This window comes from Rhinolophus sinicus, chromosome 7, assembly GCF_057876585.1.
Source record: "Rhinolophus sinicus isolate RSI-liver-muscle chromosome 7, RSI-T2T, whole genome shotgun sequence".
Classification (NCBI taxonomy): domain Eukaryota; kingdom Metazoa; phylum Chordata; class Mammalia; order Chiroptera; family Rhinolophidae; genus Rhinolophus; species Rhinolophus sinicus.
In genome coordinates, this window is record NC_142507.1 from 22,926,566 (window position 1) to 22,944,699 (window position 18,134).

The 18,134-nt window shown below is 39.5% G+C and overlaps 1 protein-coding gene across 1 annotated transcript in view; it reads right to left on the bottom strand.

Moving 5' to 3' along the window:
- Positions 1 to 18,134, bottom strand: part of RP1 (RP1 axonemal microtubule associated) — a 247,901-nt gene that overhangs the window by 214,547 nt on the left and 15,220 nt on the right. The gene's annotated exons all lie outside the window — the stretch shown is intronic.

Consider the following 18,134-nt stretch of genomic DNA (forward strand, 5'->3'; position numbering starts at 1 on the left):
CCCTGGCTGTGCCCAGGAAGTTTGGCTGTGCCCAGAAAGGCTGGTAGTACCCTGAGAATCCTGGCTGTGCCAGGAGTTCTGGCTATGCCCAGAAAGACTAGTAGTACTCTGAGAACCCTGGCTGTGCCCAGGAAATCTGCCTGTGCCCAGAAAGACTGATGGGACCCTGAGAAACCCTGGCTGTGCCTAGAAAGTAGGTGGACATCAAGGGACACACCCTGGGATGTGACTTGAACTGGACTGAAACTTTCTATCGTGAGCTGGTTTCCTGGCACAGGGCCCCTCGCGAAAGACGCTTGTTGCATAGGGTGTGAGGCGAGACCCTGGAGGGGTGGATGTAGGGATGCAGTCCCAGAGAGCAGTTTCCAGGCTCTTGACCTCACATGGAAAGGTGCTGGCTCAGGCAGTAGATGGTCATCAGCTGTGATCAGATGGCCATTAGCTGTAACCAGTTAGCCATTAGCCACTAATATAACCGCTGTGGCTATGCTAGCAAGCGCGGATTGGGGCTATCAATGTGGTTAGCAAGCGGATTGTGGATTGTGGATCATGTTGATCCTAATTCCTGGGTCTTGCCCAGCTGTCGGTGAGACTGGGGTACAGAAATACCCCTCGTTGGGGTACTGGCGGATGTTTGCTTTTGTGTCTCGACCAGCAGCCATCAAGAATATAGTGGTATGAATTACCCTATCTATGGCTCTGTTGGTGTTACTTTTGTGTCCACCATATTGTGTCCACCTGCTGAGAGCGGGAGATGAGACCCTGCATTACACACCCTAACCATAAAATCAATTTCACAGGGAGCCTTCACTCTTACCTTGCTCACTTCCAACCTGCACAAGTACCTGTGCCCTAAATGGAAAAAATATATATGAAGAAAATATGTAGCTTATTTGGCTCCCATAGGAAGAAATATTCTTTGCCCTACAAAGATTCATAAGGTGGGTAATCTCCCAAACTCAAGAAAGGATTGGATTCAGATGCTAAGAATCTAAAATGAGTTGCAAATACACACTGTAATGGTGGTTTGTTTACAAAAATGATTACAAATATTCCTTCCCTATATCCACACCCCTTTACAATATAATCTGTAGCTCCTCCCATTAAGAGGTGGTGTCTGTTTTACCACTCCGTCAATTTGTGCTGCTTTGACCAATAGAATGAGGTAGAAAGGACATTATGCCAGCAACAAAATTAAACCTCAAGAGAACAGGTATCTTCTGCTCTCCTAAGGATCCTCTGTTATCCACCATATGAGTAAGCCTGGGCTGGCCTGCTGGATGATGAGAGAAATTTAATCCAGGTATCCTAGTCCTCCCAGCCAACAACTAGCCAACCCTCAGAAACAGACCACCTACCTAACCACGGACACATGAGTAAGATCAGTCTAAACCAGATCACCCATCTGAGCCTAAAGAATTGTGAGTTCAATAAATGGTTGTTTTAGCCACTTTGGGGTAAGTTTGGGGTAGTTTTTTATGCCACAAAAGCTAACTGATAGAATTACAGACAGCAAAACCAAAGAAAATCAGTAAATAAGACAATTTCAGGTACAGAAGTGATTTGGAAAAAATAAAGTAGGGAAATTTAGTAGAAAGAGGTGAGGGCTGCTCAATTTCTCAGGCAAGTCCTCTCTAAGAAGGGGACATTTAAGGTGAAACGTAAATCAGAAGGAGAAAAAAGCTATTCAAAGATATAAAAGAAAAATATTCCAAACAGAAGGGACAGCAGGTGCAAAGGCTCTGAGACAGGAAGGTGGCCAGGTGGCTGAAAATATGAACAACGTGACGAGTGAAGAAAGATAACATCAGAGAAATGGGAAGAGACCAGATTGTTTATGGCTCTCTAGGCCATGGGAAGGAGTTTGGATTTTATTCTGGTGAGGTAATCTGACTTATATTTTAGAAAGATCACTCTGGTTGCTATGACGAAGATGGATGTTAGAACAGCAGGAGGAGAGGCTGGACCCTGGTTAGGTAGTTACTGTAGTAATAATGGGAAATATCTATAACTTCTGCTCAATTTTGCTGTGAACATAAAACTGCTCTAAAAAAAAAGTTTAGTTTTAAAAATTGAAGAAAAAAAATGAAACAATGGCTTTTTAAGAGACTAGTAGGAGAAAGAGAAAGAGCTGCAGGGAGGGAGGAAGTCAAGAGCACCAAATACGACTCACTGGAAGCTGCTGTATGCCAGGCCCAGTCACTCAAGTTACACGGGAAACAGTACGGTAGAGTGAAAAGAGTGGGGACTTTAGCATTATGCAGACCTGGAAGTGAATCTAAAGGCCACTTCTTACTAACGGTGTGCACTAGGGTGAGTTACTTATTTATCTGAGCCTCTACATCTTCTGTAAAATAGAGATAAAAATAACTATCTCATAGGCTGCTGTAGCAGTTGAATGAATAGCATATGCAAAGTGCCTGACCAAGTACTTTTTAAGTGGTAGTGTTTGTTTAATTCCCTTTCATTTTACTTCCCTGACAGAAGATTCAGTATCTGAATAAAAGCTGAAAATCACAGGATATTGAAATCTGGATGTCGTGCAGGGAGGCCTGCGGGGTCTCTGCTCCCGCTCCCCATACAAGAACGCAGGATATGGTGAGGCCAAAAAGGAACACCCACGGAGCCATAGGTAGGGGAGTCATACCACTACGGTCTCACTGGAGGCTGGGTTCACTGGACGTGCGACCTGCTGTCCGTTTTGTCTGCAACCCACCGACGACTCTCTTTCACTCTCCTCCACTCTCCTCGGCTCTCCTTCGTAGCCGCAGCAGTTATATTAGTGGCTAATGGCTCAATGGCTACAGCTGACAGCCAACCAGCCCCAGCTGATGGCCATCTACTACCCGAGCCAGCACCCCTCCACGTGAGGCCGAGAGCCTGTAAACTACTTTCTGGGGCTCTGCCCCCACACTGGAGATGTTGTCAAGTCAGCAACAATCTTTCAGTAAATCTCACTCAATAACATTCCCCCCCGATATTCTCACTTACCTACACCTGCACCATCAGGCTACCAACACTAGCTTCTGACCTAACATGGCAATTATAAAACTCCAGGCTAAACTGAAATGTCAGTTTAGTGTCCAAAGCCTTTTCCATTGCAAACGCCTGTGATCCAGTTCTGTCTTGGGCCCTGCTTCCTGCTGTGGTGAGATCCTAACACTGCAGCTACTTTTCTCAGTCCCACCCCAAATGCTTGCTCTAATCTTCAAAGCATGCTTCCTGCACCCATCCAGATTCTGAGCCTAACTGGGAACCCCAATGCCATGATTAACTTTCTCTGGGTCCTTCAATCCTATATTGGACTCTCCTATCCAGTATCGCTTCTCCAATCTCACTTTTTCTCTTTCACACCCAGCTGTCTTCCATATGTTCAAAACCAATTGCACTTTCCCATGACATTCCATCCTGAAAGCATTATCACCATGGAAGCACTGTTTCTGTAAAATTGCTTCTTTACTCTTCATAGCACAAAGTATTATTGTAGGGACGGAGTCCCAGAGAGCAGTTTCCAGGCTCTCGGCCTCACGTGGAAAGGTACTGGCTCAGTTATTAGATGGCCATTAACTGTAACCAATTGGCCAAAAGCTGTAACCATTTGGCCATTAGCCACTCTTGGTTTGTATATAAGTGCGGTAGCTATGCTAGCAAGTGCAGATTGCGGATGGTGCGAATCATGTGGATCCTACTTCCCATGTCTCACCTGGTCACCAACAAGACTGGTGCAGGAAGACCCCTTGTTGGCGTACTGGTGGATGTTTGCTTCTTGTGTCTTGACCAGCCATCATAGAGAATATAGTGGTATGAACTACCTGTGGCTCCGTTGTTCTTCCTTTTTGGCCTCAATATCTCCTGCGTTCACCTACCGGGAACTGAGACCCTGCATTACAATTCTTCTGCATTTGGATGGCTTTCTATCCCAGAGAATAACTTAAATTGAAAGATGCTCCATAACTTGCAGCTATATTCATACCATAAAGTCACAAGTTGACCAGCCAATGGATATTAAATTCCTTATCAAAGATGGATAACTCTACCGTAAATGTAATTTAAAAATAGCAACAGACATAAGGCAACATGATTAGACAACTTTGCTTTCTAGGAGAAATTTGTAAGACAGTGTAATGCAAGGACTCAGTGCCTGGTCCCTGCACAAGAACGTAGAATATAGTGAGGCCAAAAAGGAACAACGGAGTCATAGATAGGGGAGCCATACCACTATATTCTCCATGGAGGCTGGTCGAGACACAGAAGCAAACATCCGCCAGTACCCCAACGAGGGGTCTTCCTGTACCTCAGTCTCACAGGCAGCCAGGCGAGACATAGGAAGTAGGATCAACATGATTTACAATCCACAATCCGCTTGCTAAATGCACTTGCTAGCTGCAATCCATGCTTGCTAGCGTAGCCACGGCAGTTATACTAGTGGCTAATAGCCAACTAGTTACAACTGATGGCCATCTACTACTTGAGCCAGCACCTTTCCACGTGAGGTCGAGAACCTAGAAACTGTTCTCTGGGACTCCGTCCCTACAGACAAGATTTAAAATGAACTAAACAGTTTATTAAATAGCATTTTTGTTGTAATTTTAAGCTTTGTAAGTGGAATCTATAAACACATCTGAAAAAAAATGTCAGGAAAACTGTCGTGCGGGAGACCCTGCTCGCTGTGCCATTTGTCATGCGGGAGACCCTGCTCGCTGCGCCATTTGTCGTGCCGGGCGACCTGCGGGGTCTCTGCTCCCGCTCCCCATACAAGAACGCAGGATATGGTGAGGCCAAAAAGGAACACCCACTGAGCCATAGGTAGGGGAGTCATACCACTATATTCTCTCTGGCAGCACTATACTCTCACTGGAGGCTGGATCCACACTGTCCGCAAACCGCCATCCATGCTTGTCAGCCTAGCCGCCATCTTCTTGCTAGCCCCATTCTTCCTCTCCTCCTCTCCTCTGCTAGCGTAGCCACAGCAGTTATATTAGTGGCCAATGGCTCACTGGTTACAGCTGACGGCCAACTAGCCACAGCTGATGGCCATGCAATCACAGTTGATGGCCATTTACTACCTGAGCCAGCACCTGTCTATGTGAGGCTGAGAGCCTGGAAACTACTTTCTGGGGCTCTGCCCCCACAAAAACTAAAGAAAAAAATACATTAGAAAATACAAGAAAGAAAGAGACCTCTTGTAGGGACAGAGCCAGGACAGCAGTTTCCAGGCTCTCGACCTCATGTGGAAAGGTGCTGGCTTGGTTATTAGATGGCCATCAGCTGTAACCAGTTGGCCATTAGCCACTATTGTTTTGTATGTAACTGCCGTAGCTACGTTAGGAACCGTGGTTAGCAAACACTGTTAGCAAGCACGGATTGCGGAGGGTGCGGATCCTATGGATCCTACTTCCTGTGTCTCATCTGGCCAGCAGCGAGAATATAGTGGTATGAACCCCCATCCATGGCTCTGTTGTTATTCCTTTTCAGCTTCACCACAGCCTGCATTCATCGTCTGGGAGCGAGAGCAGAAGACCCTCCATTACACCTCTCCACAGACTCACAGAAATTAGAAATGGAAAAAGTCCTCAGGCCAGCTTGTTCATTTCCCTGCCAGCATAGCTCATTCTCAAGTGTTTGTCCAGTCTAGTTTTAGATGACCCAAGATCACTGAGCTGGTACAGGAAAACTCGAGTCCTGATTAGTTTTCAGTATTACAAAGTAGCCAGAGACTTAAGAAAGTCTAAGTTACATTTTTCTTCCCACTGTCTAAATAGTTCATTGAAAGACATAATAAACACCACCAGCAATGAAATGGCTAATACCTGCCAGGTATGACACCAGGTGCTTTATATAATTGACTCTGACCTTACAACAACCCTGCACAGCATTTACTCACCTCATTCTACAAGAGGAAATTGAGATTTGTCTAGAGTCCCATGCCAGTTAAATATCTGTTAGAGCCAATATTTCAGTCAAGTCTATCTGGCTGAAACCTTTGCTTTTTTTACTGTAATGCAGGGACTCAGCTCCCGCTCCCCACACAAGAACACAGGATATGGTGAGGCAAAAACATACACCAACGGAGCCATAGATAGGGGAGTTCATACCACTATATTCTCAATGGTGGCTGGTCGAGACACAAAAGCAAACATCCGCCAGTACCCCAACAAGGGGTCTCCCTGCACCCCAGTCTCGCTGGCGGTTGGACAAGACACAGGACATAGGATCACACAATCCGCAATCCACAATCCTCTTGCTAACTGCACTTGCTAGCTGCAATCGCTGCTTAGTAGCATAGCCACAGCAGTTATATTAGTGGCTAATGGCTAACTGGTTACAGCTGATGGCCAATTAGTTACAGCTGATGGCCATCTGATCACAGCTGATGGCCATCTATTGCCCGAGCCAGCACCTTTCCACATGAGGTCTAGAGCCTGGAAACTGCTCTCTTGGACTCCGTCCCTACATCTACCCTGTGCCATTTCTACAACACTTTTGTCGGAGAGTGTGTGAACCTGGGTTGGGGCTCTCCAAGTTCAAAGAGAAGGTATTTCCTGACCCAGGCAGAGTGTGAGGAGAAGGGTAAAGGAGAGCACGACACTTCCCAGAAGAGTTCTGACAAGCTCGAAGAGAAGTGGGTGAATGATGCAGGTGTGTGTATGCAGCTTGATTTTGAGAAAGGGATTGATGAATGGAGTTAACTCACAGGAATGAGGAAACTAGACTCAGTGGCTAGAGAATACCAGGGTGGAGTGGGGTACAAAGAGCCCAGCTTCTCTAACCAGAGTGAGCTGGACAAAGGAGCAGCCGCTCCTTGTACTTGTCAACCACCTTCAGATTGCTGACCATTCCACAGTGCCTTCAAGGATCCTGGCCCCCTCCGAGGCTTTGAATCAGGGTCTGAATAGACCTATGGGACTGGGTGTTCTAAGGAAGCTGACCCAGAACTCCCTGACCAAGACCCCAAGTGGACTATCAGGACACATTCCTGCCACTGACTCAGTCATCCCAAATGTCCCAGACTAACAAAGGGTACCGAAATGCTACCAGATACCAACGCCTTTCTTAACCAGGTGACAAGAGAGGAGCAGATCTCCCCAGGAAGGTGACTAATAACCTCCCTGCTTTTCAGCCTTCAAAATAGATCCTGCATTTCAGCTTCTTCCATCTTTATGAGTAAAACGTGCGGACTAGATTCAATGTCAGTTTGCTTAGTTTTCTCTCTCTTTTTGAGGGAAATATTGAGAATCATCAAGGGAGCCTGTCTATAACTACAGATTCGCAGGTGTCTGTCTACTGAGATAACACAAAGCGGAAATCAGGACACTTCAGACCCCTGATTTCAGTTTCCTAGACAAAAGCATTGTTGATTACATTGGCAGTTCTTAAAACAACACACTGACACAGCTTTTCAAACTTGCAGCAGACTTTGAATTGAAACTCATTATTGACTATATATCCAACCTTAGCCAGGATCATTGCAACAAAGAGAATTGGAAGATTAATTAAGAATCTGCCTATTTTTGCAAATGATTTTATTTCCTTCAGTTTTCAAGGGACAATAAATCTATTTCTAAGAAGGGTATGAGGCACACATGAGTTGGAATGCCAGCCCTGAATGGCTTAACAGAAGCATGTACAGCTTTTGTTAAAACACTTCGCTTTTCTGAAACTGTTCCTTCAGCTGGAAAATGACTACACTAATACCCAGCTGACACAGTGCTTGTGAGAGTTAAATCAAGTAACTTGCTTAGCACAGTGTCCTGTGCTTAACAAATGCTGAAGTCCTTCCTTTGATTAGCTGCACAAAAGAACACAGCAGCTCGTTTTGTGAAGTCATAATATATTGTTTTTATATTAAAGGTACAACATCATCCTGGGACCATTGTTCAAAATAAAATATTTCACTTCCAGAGCAAAAATCAGAGTAAAATAAATGAAATAAGAAATTACTTTTTGTAAAATTTCAACTAATTTATCAACTAATATTCTTGAAGAAATTGATTCCTCTGAGTTATTTCTCATTCGGTAACTAGAAAATATTTATATTTCCATCTTCTCCTTTCTGAAAATGTTTATCAAATTTACCAAATTCCAAGTTTACCAAATATTTACTTCAAATTTATCCAAGTCTGAGGTTATCAAGGCAACATATGAAAAGCCAGTGGAATACACTAAAGGTGTGTTTTAACAGTGGGCACACCTGGATTTGAACCCCACCTATACACTGTGCACCTGTGTTACCTGGGTAATTACAGTCTAAATCTTCATTTCCTCATCTATAACATAGGGAGATTATCATAGTATATTTCTTAAGGTATTATTTTCAGGATTAAATGGGATAAAGTAGTATAGCACCTAGGAAATCATGTTAGCCATAATTATTATTAATAAGCAATTCATAACACGTGACTACTCCAAACATACTTACTACATAAGAAGGGAATGTGAACTTAATAAAATGTTTTTCTCAAAATTGCATATACAAAATGAATTTATTCATATAAGGAAAACCACACAAAACATAAAATCTGAATGAAAACTCATTTCTAGCATTTATATTTTGTTTAATTTTTATTAAATTTACTGGGGTGACACTGGTTAGTAAAATTTTATAGACTTCAAGTATACAATTCTACAATACATCATCTATATGTTGCATTGTGTGTTCACCACCCAGAGTCAGCTCTCCTTCCATCACCATATGTTTGACCCCCTTTTCTCTCTTCTACCACCATCCTTACCCCCTTACACTCTGGTAACCACTAAACTGTTGTCTGTGTCTATGAGTTTTTGTTTCTATGTTTGTCAATCTCAGTTTTTTGTATGTCACATATGAGTGAAGTCATGTGGTTCTTGACTTTTTCTGTCTGACTTATTTCACTTAGCATGATAATCTCAAGATTCATCCATGTTGTCACAAATGGCAGCATTTCATCTTTACTTATGGATGAGTAATATTTCATTGTATATATGTACAACATCTTCTTTATCCAATTTTCTATTGAAGGACACATTGGTTGTTTCCATGTCTTGGCCACTGTGAATAATTCTGCAATGAATATAGGGGTACATATATCTTTATGGATAAATGTTTTCAGAATTTTTGGATACATACCCAAATAAGGGATTGCTGGGTCTTATGGTAATTCTAGTTAATTTTTTTAGGAGCCTCCATACTGTTTTCCATAGTTGCCATACCAATTTACCATATTTCCCCAAAAATAAGACCTAGCTGGACAATCAGCTCTAATGTATCTTTTGGAGCAAAAATTAATATAAGACCCTGTCTTATTTTACTATAATATATTTTACTATAATATAAGACCAGGTCTAATATAATATAATGCCCAGTCTTATTTTACTATAAGACGAGTCTTATATAATATAATATATAATATAATGTAATGTAATATAATATTATATTATATAATACCGGGTCTTATATTACTTTTTGCTCCAAAAGACACATTAGATCTAATTGTCCAGCTAGGTCTTATTTTCAGGGAAACACAGTATATTCCCACCAACAGTGTTTGAGGGTTTCTTTTTCTCCACAACCTCTTCAACACTTGCCATTATTTGTCTTGTTGATAACAGCCATTCTAACAGGAGTAAGGTGGTATCTCATTGTGGTTTTGATTTGCATTTCCATAATAGCTAGTGAAATTGAGCATTTTTTCATACATTTATTGGCCGGTTGTTTGTCTCCTTGGGTGAAGTGTCTGTTCAGGTCCTCTGCCCATTTTTTAATGGGATTGTTTGGTTTTTTTGTTGTTGAGTTGTGTGTGTTCTTTACTGTTCTTTATATTTTTTGGATAATAGCCATTTTTCAGAGGTGGTGGTTGCAAATATCTTCTCCCATTTGGTTGGTTCCCTCTTTGTTTTATTGATGATTTCTCTTGCTCTGCAGAACCTTTTAGTTTGATATAGTCCCATTCATTTATTTTTGCTTTTACTTCCCTTGCCTTTGAGGTCAAATTCATCAAATTCTCTCAGAACCCAGGGTCCATAAGTTTAGTACGTATGTTTTCTTTTAGTATCCATGCAATTTATTGTTTCTGGTCGTGTGTTTAGGTCTTTGATCTATTTTGAGTTAATTTTGATATGTGCTGAGATAGCAGTCTATTTTTCCAGCACCATTTATCTAAGAGGATTTTGTTTCTCCAGTGTATGTTTTTGGCTTGTTAATCAAAAACTAAATACCTGTATTTATGTGGGTTTATTTCTGGGTTCTCAATTCTGTTCTATTGGTTTGTGTGTCTGTTTTTCTGTTTTGATTATTGTCACTTTGTTCTATAAGTTGAAGTCTAAAAGTGTGATACTTCTGGCCTTGTTCTTTTTTCTTAGGATTGCTTTGGCTTTTTGGGGTCTTTTGTGATTCCATACAAATCTGATGATATTTTTTTCTATTTTTTTTTTAAAAATTCCATTGGGATTTTGATGGAGATTTCATTAAATTTGTATATGGCTTTGGATAATATGGCCATTTTCACTATGTTGATGCTTCCAATCCATAAACATAGAACGTCTTTCCATTTCTCTATGTCCTTTTCAATTTCTTTTAATAATGTCTTAAAGTTTTCAATGTATAGGTCCTTCACATCCTTGGTTAAGTTTATTCCTAGGTATTTTAGTCTTTTTGTTACAATTTCAAAAGGAATTTTTTTTTCATTTCTTTGTCTAAAATTTCATTGTTAGCATGTAAGAATGCAATGGATTTTTGCACATTGACTTTTTTTTTATTCTGCAACTTTATCTGTTTATTGTTTCTAAACGGTTTTTTTGGTCTGTTTGTTTTTGGGGTTTTTTCTGTTTTTTTGTTTTTGTTTTTGGTGGAGTTTTTAGGGTTTTATATGTATAGAGTCGTGTCTTCTGCAGAAAGTGACAATTTAGCTTCTTCATTCCCAATTTGGGTGCCTTTTATTTCGTCCTCTTGCCTGATTGCTCTGGCTAGGACCTCCAATACTAAGTTGAATAACAGTGATGAGAGGGGATATCCCTGTCTTGTTCCTGATTGTAGAGGAAAAAGTTTCAGTTATTCACCATTAAGCATGATATTAGCTGAGTGCTTGTCATATATGGCCTTTATTATGTTAAGGTATTTTCCTTCTACACCCATTTTATTAAGTGTTTTAATCATAAATGGATGTTGTATCTTGTCAAGTGCTTTTTATGCATCTATTGATAAGATCATGTGATTTTTATCCTTTATTTTGTTTATGTGTTGTATCACATTGATCGATTTACACACATTGAACCATACTTGTGCCCCTGAAATGAACCCCATTTGATTGTGATGTACAATCTTTTTAATGTATTGTTGTACTCAATTTGGTAATATTTTGTTTAGGATTTTTGCATCTATATTCATCAGAGATACTGGTCTGTAGTTTTCTTTTTTGTGTGTTGTCCTTACCAGGTTTTTGTATCAGGGTAATGTTGGCCTCATAAAATGAGTTAGGGAGTACTGTCTCTTCAATTTCAATTTTTTACTGGTGATTGGTCTGTTTAGATTTTCCAGTTCTTCATGGTGCAGCCTAGGAAGGCTATATGTTTCTAAGAACTTGTCCATTTCTTCTAGGTTATTGAATTTGGTGGCATATAGTCCTTCATTGTATTCTTGGATGATCCTTTGTATTTCTGTGGTACCCATGGTAACTTCTCCTCCTTCATTTCTGATTTAGTTTATTTGTGTCTTTTCTCCTTAGTGAGTCTAGCCAAGGGTCTGTCAATTTTCTTAAATTTTTTAAAGAACCACCTCTGTTTCTATTGTCTTTTTATTCTCTATTTCATTTAGTTCTGTTCTGGATTTTATTATTTCCTTTCTTGTGCTGACTTTGGGTTTCATTTGTTCTTCTTTTTCTAGTTCTTGAAAATGTAATGTTAGCTTGTTTATTTGAGATTTTTCTTGTCTCTTGAGATAGCCTTGTAATGCTATAAATTTACCTCTTATAAGTGCTTTTGCAGCATCCCAGTAATTTTCATACAATGTATTTTCATTCTCATTTGTTTCTATGCACTTTTTGATCTCTCCTTTTATTTCTTCTTTAATCCAGTCATTCTTTAGTAGAATGGTGTTTCATCTTCATGTATTTTTGGTTTTTCTGAATTTCTTTTTGCAGTTGATCTACAGTTTCAAAGCATTGTAATCAGAGAATATGCTGATATGATTTCAGTCTTCTTAAATTTGCTGAGGCTAGTTTTGTGTGCCAACATATGGTCAATCATTGAGAATATTTCATGTGCAGAAGAAAAGAATGTATAGTCTGATGTTCTAAGATGAAAGGCACTGTGAATGTCAGTTATGTCCATATGGTCTAAGGCTGATATTTTCATATTTATTTTCTGTTTGGATATTCTATCCATAGCTGTCAATGTGGTATTTATGTCCCCTACTATAATTTTATTTTGTCAGTTTCTCCCTTTAGTTCTGTTAGTAGTTGATCTATATATTTTGGTGCTCTCTGATTGGAAACATATATTTGTATATTGATAAGTGTTATGTCTTCTTGTTTTATTGTCCCCTTTATCGTTATGAAATGTCCATCTTTGTCTCTTGTTACTTTTTTATCCTGAAGTCTGTTTTGTCAGATATAAGTAGGCCTATACCCACTTTTCTCTAGATGCCATTTGCTTGGAGTATCATTTTCTACCCTTTCACTTTGAGTCTATATTTGCCCTTGCAGCTGAGATGTGTCTCTTTAAGGCAGCTTATGGTTGGATTATGTTTTTTGATCCAATCTGCTACTCTGTGGCTATTTATTGGTGCGTTCAGTCCATTTACATTTAGGGTGATTATTGATATGTGAGGATTTCCTACAACCATTTTATCTTTTCTCCCCCCTGGTACCTCAGTGTCTTCATTGTTTCTTTGCCTTTGTGTTTCCGTCTGTTATTTTTGTTTGGTGGTATTCTACGGTGTTTTATTTTCCCTCTGTTTCCTCTTTTATATATTATATTTCTCAGTTGTGGATTTTTTTTATTCATAAACATTAAGTTTATGTAAAAGAAAGTTTCACATACACAGTAGTCCTTTTTTTTTTCAGCATGCATGCTATCTCTATTACCCTTTGAAAATTCAGACCTTTATCTTTTCCACTTTTATGTTTCAGTTGTCACAAATTATCGCTATTTATGTTATGAGTTCATTTCTGAGTTTCAGAAAAAAACTGTCTTCTCTTTTTCTTTTTTATGTTTTTATCTCCTTTACTCTGTTATATTTAAGTGTATATTGTCCTATTCTGTGTAGGGGTTGCCTGTCCTGCTTCTGTCTAACTGCTAGTAATCTTACTCATAGTTTTGTATCCTTTTATCTTTTTGTTTCAGGTAGAATAACCCTCCTCAGTATTTCCTGTAATGCAGGACTTATGCTGGAAAATTCCCTCAGCTTCTGTATATCTGGAAAGGTCTTTGTTACTCCTTCATATCTAAAGGATATCTTTGCTGGGTATATTATTCTTGGCTGGTAATTTCTCTGTCAATAGTTTGAATATTTGATTCCACTCCCTCCTAGCTTATAGAGTTCTTGCTGAAAAATCTGGTGAAAATATGGTGATTTCCTTTGTAGGTTATTGTTTTCTTTTCTCTGGCTTCCTTGAGAATTCTTTCTTTGTTATTAATTTTTGACAATTTCAATATAATGCTCCTTGGAAAAGACCTTTTAGGATTGAGATAATTAGGAGTTCTGTTTGCCTCTTGGATTCGAGGATTCAGTTCCTTCCATAGGTTTGGGAAGTTCTTGTCAACTATTTGCTTGAATAGGCTCCCTGTGCCCATCTCCCTCTCTTCTTCTGGTATGACTATTCTTATATTACATTTTCTGAAGGAATTAGATAGTTCTTGTAGAGTTCTTTCATTTCTTTTAACTCTCAAGTCTCGCATTTCTTCCACCTGCATCATTTCTAGATTTCTATCTTCAATATCTCTAATTCTTTTCTCCATCTGGTCAGCTCTATTTCCTAAGCCTGTTATTTCATTCTTCATCTCTTTTATTGAGTCCTTCAACTCCAGAATTTCTATTCATTCTTTTTCTGTCTCTTTCTCTCTCTTTGGTTAAGTATTCATTTTGTTTGTTGATTTTATTTCTGAGTGCATTATACTGCTAATATAAGTTTTCTTGCTTCTTGTTTAGTTTCTTCAGAATTGCAATCTTGAATTCTCTGTCATTTAAGTCACATATTTTCATGTGTTTAAGTTTATTTTCTGGAGATGTTCACTTTCTTTCTTAGCTGCCTGTTACCTTGTTACTGTTACCTGTCTTATTATTCATGGTAATTATTGGATTATTTCTCTTCCTAGGCATCTACAGGAGTGAATGCTGCAGCAGATTGATATGAAGAGGTTTTCTTTTGTTTTCCAGTAGGTAGCGCTGGAGCATTTTATTTTCTCTTGTCTTATTTCAGCTTCTTGCAGTGTAAGATTTCCTGGGGAGGTGGGTATCTCCTCTGTGACCAGGTCACCTAGGTCTCAGGGCACCAGCCCCATGGGAGGATGTTGTAGGTAATGGGGTTCTGAGCCCATGAAATCCCAGTGCTTCTCCTACAGCCAGATGCAGAGCTGTGTACCTCACCTGCTCTGGGTGCCCCCACTGGGATCAGCGATGAAAGGTCAGGTGGGGTGGGGGGATGGCTGTGCTGGGAGAGGGACTGGTATGTTTGTGTCTTTGATTTCCTCCAAGTAATGGTGACTCCCAGACCACAGATGCCTCACCTCCTTTGTCACTGGAATTAGCTGCAATGTGCATCTGTGACTGAGGAACTGTCATTCCAGATCTTAGGACTGTAGATATTCTGCTCTTTAACCTGACATTGCTACAGTTTCTTCTAGTGTCTGCTGCTTACACTGGAAGGGTCTGGGTGAAGCAGACCCTTGGAGGCTGAGGGGAGGCAGCCAGGTTCTGTGGCTTTGTTTTCTGCATAGCAGTGAAGACTATTAGACCACAGCTGTCAAACTTCTGTATTTGGTCTTTGCCCGGAAGTCTCTGCCCTGATCTCTGGGTTCAACCATATTACATGCTGATCATGCAAGCAAGAATGCTCGGGGCCACAGAAAATGCACCTGCAGTCTCCATCTTCCACTCTCCAGGAACCTCAGTGAACCCATCTCTGCTCTTCTCCTTTCCCTCCTCCCGTGTTCACCCCTATTCACCCACCATCAGGTGTTTCAATACATGGATCTCTCAGATGTGTTTGTGTGTCATGCAGGGAATCCTTTGTTGAATTATAGCTGTTCAACTTGTTGTAAGTTCAAAGGCAGAGAACAAAGGGGACCCCTCATGCCACCATGTTTCTGACATCCCTAGCATTTATCTTTCAGTTAATACAATAACAGTGATATTTCACCCTTACACAGAAGTCACATATAAATGATTGAAATTTTTTCCAGATGTAAGCAGACTATCTTTTGTCTCAGATAGTTTTCTCTTAGGTAAAGAAGTTTTCACTTTATTTTTAAACTTGTAGAAAGTAGACAAAGCAACTAGAAATAAAAGCATTACAAAGAAATTTAAAACATATTCTGATCAATCAATGTAATCAAGCCAAGTTTTCAGAAATGTCTATCAAAATTAACCTTGGGCTATTGATAACACCATCCACACCTAGGATTGCCTCACCACCACTTCCCCGTTGGCCAGTGCTGTAGGGAATCTTATCTAGGAAACAAAGCCCATGAATTTCCGGATCCAAAGTGGAAAGACATTAACTCATGCCCTGAAATAAATCACTTCCCATGTTTTCACTTCTCAACTTCTAACACTTCCCCTGAGGTTTTGGATATGAAAAACTGTTACATGTCTGTAACGAAGATGATCAATTACACTCTGATCCCAAATTAAAATCAGAAGCGGTAGGTTAGGATCTTTTCATTGTGATGCATGTGGCATCATTTTTCTAAACATAGCTGGCAATGACTTTTCTTTTTTCTTTTTTTTTCAGTTTTTCTCTTTTTCTTTAAATTAAAGTTTATTGGGGCGACAATTGTTAGTAAAGTTACATAGATTTCAGGTGTAAAATTCTGTAATACATTATCTATATTGCACATTGTGTGTTCACCACCCAGTATCAGTTCTCTTTTCATCACCATATATTAGACCCCGTTTACCCTCTTCTTCTAGAGCTCCGCTGCCCTCTTTGCCCTTACCCTCTGGTAACACCTAAACTATTATCTACATCTATGAGTTTTTGTTCTTTCAGTTGTTTGTCTTATTATTTTGTTGTTCTTGGTTTATATATCACATATCATTGAAATCATATGGTTCCCTACTTTTTCTGTCTGACTTATTTTGCTTACCAGTAGAATCTCAAGATCCATCCATGTTGTCATAAATGATCATATTTCATCTTTTCTTACCACTGAATAGTATTCCATTGTGTATATATACCACAGCTTCTTTATCCATTCATCTATCGAAGGACATTTTGGTTGTTTCCATGTCTTGGCCACTGTAAATAAAGCTGCAATAAACATTGGGGCACACGTGTCTTTATGGATAAATGTTTCCAGATTTCTTGGGTAGATACCCAGGAGAGGGATTGCTGGGTCATATGGTAATTCTATTCTTAATTTTTTGAGGAATCTCCACACTGCCTTCCACAGCGGCTGCACCAATCTGCATTCCCACCAACAGTGTATGAGGGTTCTTTTTTCTCCACAGCCTCTCCAACACTTGTTACTATTTGTCTTGTTGATGATAGCCATTCTAACTGGGGTGAGGTGATATGTCATTGTGGTTTTGATTTGCATTTCTCTGATGATTAGTGATGTTGAGCATTTTTTCATATGTCTATTTGCCATTTGTATGTCCTCTTTAGAGAAATGTCTCTTCAGGTCCTCTGCCCATTTTCCAATTGAGTTGTTTGTTTTTTTGTTGTTGAGTTGTATGAGTTCTTTTTTATATGTTGGATATTAGCCCCTTATCAGAGATACTGTTTGCAAAAATCTTCTCCCATTCAGTTTGTTGCCTCTTTATTTTGTCGATGGTTTCTTTTGCAGTGCAGAAGCTTTTTAGTTTGATATAGTCCCATTCATTTATTTCAGCTTTTACTTCCCTGTCTTTGGAGTCAAATTCATAAAACGCTCTTTGAACCCAAGGTCCATAAGTTTAGTACCTATGTTTTCTTCTATGCAGTTCATTGTTTCAGATCTTATTTGACCCATTTTGAATTAATTTTGGTATGTGGTGACAGATAGTAGTCCAGTTTCATTCTTTTGCACATGGCTTTCCAATTCTCCCAGCACCATTTATTGAAGAGGCTGTCTTTGCTCCATTGTATGTTTTTAGCTTCTTTGTCAAAAATTATCTGTCCATATTTATGTGGGTTTATTTCTGGTTTCTCAATTCTATTCCATTGGTCTATGTGTCTGTTTTTCTGCCAATACCATGCTGTTTTGATTCTTCTTGCCCTGTAGTATGAGCTAAAGTCAGGGAGTATAATACCTCCCGCATTGTTCTTTTATCTTAGCATTGCTTTGGCTATTCAGGGTCTTTTGTGGTTCCATACAAATCTGATGATATTTTTGTTGTATTTCTTTAAAAAATGTCATTGGGATTTTGATGGGGATTGCATTAAATCTGTATATTGCTTTGGGTAATACGGCCATTTTCACTATGTTGATTCTTCCAATCCATGAGCATGGAATGTCTTTCCATTTCTTTGTGCCTTCTTCAATTTCTCTTAAAAAATGTCTTATAGTTTTCAGCATATGGGTCTTTCACATCCTTAGTTAAGTTTATTCCTGAGTATTTTATTCTTTTTGGGCAATGACTTTTCTGATATCTAACATACCTTTAAAGAGTATCTTTAAAGCATGAGAAGAGGACCAATGTAAATTAGGTTACCAATAAGTAATGCAAGAGAAGTAGAAACATACCTTTCATGTCTGCTAATGAAGTTGTTAAGCAAGCAGCTGTTGCAAGACTGATTATCAGCATTAATCAGTGGTAAGAGTCAGACATATTCATTCATTCTTTTTCTCCTTAGGACATGTAAGTAGCATATAAGCTGAGAACCTGCTAAAGCAGTCAAGAGGGATTGAAGAAGTGCTGTCTTCCTTCTGTCTGCTCACAGCCTTGAGTGAGCAAAACTCTCATGAGTTAATCATGGTGCTATGGAAATGGACATTTTTCATGCTATCAGTTATCA